The sequence below is a fragment of the Bos mutus genome, chromosome X, assembly GCF_027580195.1.
Source record: "Bos mutus isolate GX-2022 chromosome X, NWIPB_WYAK_1.1, whole genome shotgun sequence".
NCBI classification, from domain to species: Eukaryota; Metazoa; Chordata; class Mammalia; order Artiodactyla; family Bovidae; genus Bos; species Bos mutus.
This window is the reverse complement of record NC_091646.1, coordinates 78,730,640-78,732,753: the sequence shown is the minus strand read 5'-3', so window position 1 is coordinate 78,732,753 and position 2,114 is coordinate 78,730,640.

The following is a 2,114-nucleotide window of genomic DNA, read 5'->3' as shown; positions in this document are numbered from 1 at the left end:
AGGGTGGTCCTATCACCTCTTGGTGAGGATGAAAATCCAAACTTCCCACTCACACTCTCTGACACTTCCCTGGAAGGAGGTGGTGTGGGGTTGGGTACTTTGTTACAGCCTGGTCAGGGTGAAATTCTGCACTCATTTTGTCTTTTCTGACAATGTGGGTGGGGGAGTGGTCCACAGATTTTTCTGTGGTGTTGACTTGGAGTTTTCTATCTTGCTATTTTCCCCCTCTCCTGGTCTTTTGTCTGGAGATAACAAGCTTTTCTAGCCTATTTTTTCCTGTACCTATTGTTGTTGGCTTCTCTAACACCCAAGCTGGGATATATGAAACACAACAGAAATCAGTCCAGTGTCATTCCTTTGGATCCAAAGTTTCTAGCTGGTCTGCCTTCTTCTCTCTACCTAATAGTCTTTTTGTTCATAGAAAATTTCCAGGGTTTTTAGATACATTTAGTGGGTTTTCCAGGTGGTGTAGTCATAAAGAATCCTCCTGCCGTTGCAGGAGATGCAGATCTGATCCCTGGGTCGGGAAGTTCCCGTGGAGTAGGAAATGACAACCCGCTCCAGTATTCTTGCCCGGAAAATTCCATGGACAGAGAAGCCTTGTGGGCTACAGTCCATGGGGTCACAAACAGTTGGACATGACTCAGTGACAGTACGAGCACAAGTGGGCAGAATAAGGAAAACTATGTCTACTCAATCTTACTGGAAGTACGAATCCCATAATTCCAAATAATCATCTTACATCTTTGATTTATTTGACCTCCCTGCAACATTTGACACTGTCAACTACACCTTCCTTCTTGAAATTCTCATATTTTGATTGCTATCCTACTCTCTGCTTTCCTTCAGAATCATCTTGCTGCTCATTCTTAATCAACATTATGGATTTCTTTTCCCCACTCATTTGATAAATTTTGGAGTTTCCCAGGTTCTACATCAGATTTCTAATTTTAGCACTCTATGCTCTATCAAGATTGACTTTCAGACCTATCAAGTTCAGCTTTCTTGGTCAAACTCTCCATGTGTATATCCAGTTGCCTGCAGGGCATAAACAGCGTAAATATCTATGCTGCTGCTGCTGCTAAGTCGCATCAGTCATGTCCGACTCTGTGCGACCCCATAGACGGCAGCCCAACAGGCTCCTCTGTCCCTGGGATTCTCCAGGCAAGAATACTGGAGTGAGTTGCCATTTCCTTCTTCAATGCATGAAAGTGAAAAGTGAAAGTGGAGTCGTTCAGTCATGTCAGACTCTTAGCAACCCCGTGGACTGTAGCCTATCAGGCTCCTCCATCCATGGGGTTCTCCAGGCAAGAGTACTGGAGTGGGTTGCCATTGCCTTCTATAAGTACCAGAAATATAAATACCTATAAGTATCAGAAATTTAACATGTCAAAAACTAAACTCATCATTTTTCACCTGAAACCTGATTTTTTGCTGGTATTCTTGAAGGGGTGGTTAAGGATATAGTGGTTAAACATACATACTCTGTAGCCTAGATTCCCAAAGTTCAATTTATTACTAGCTACATAGATATGGGCAAGTTATTTAATTTTTCAGTGCATCAGCTTCATCATTTGTAATGCGAGATAGTAATTATCTCATAGGTTAAAGGATGGATCATTATGACTTAAAAATTTTCAAAGGCTTTCCCCCTCCTTCAGGATCCAATTCAAAGTCATTATCAGAGTAAATAAAGTTCAGTCCCATGTTTTGACACTTTCCCTGTCATTTCCTCCTCTGACATTGCTCATGCAGTCTGTGCTGTATTAAATTTGTAGTTTTCAGAATGTACCATGTTCTTCCTATCCCTACTGCCTCAAACAGTTTGCCTGCCCTTTTAAAATAAATATTTTCATCTTTTAAGAAACTACTCAAATGCTCAAACTCAAACCCCTGAAGAGCCTTTCTTGATTTCTTTAACACATATGTAAAGTTCCACACACATCAACTCATTTTATTCCTACAATTCCATGGATGGATGATATAATTATCCTCATTTTATTGATAAAGAGAATGAGGCACAGAGGGATCACACAACTAATAAGAGGTTAAGTGAATATATCACTCTAGGCTCATCCCTCCCAAGCCCAAGCTGAGACTTGGTACCCTTTTTA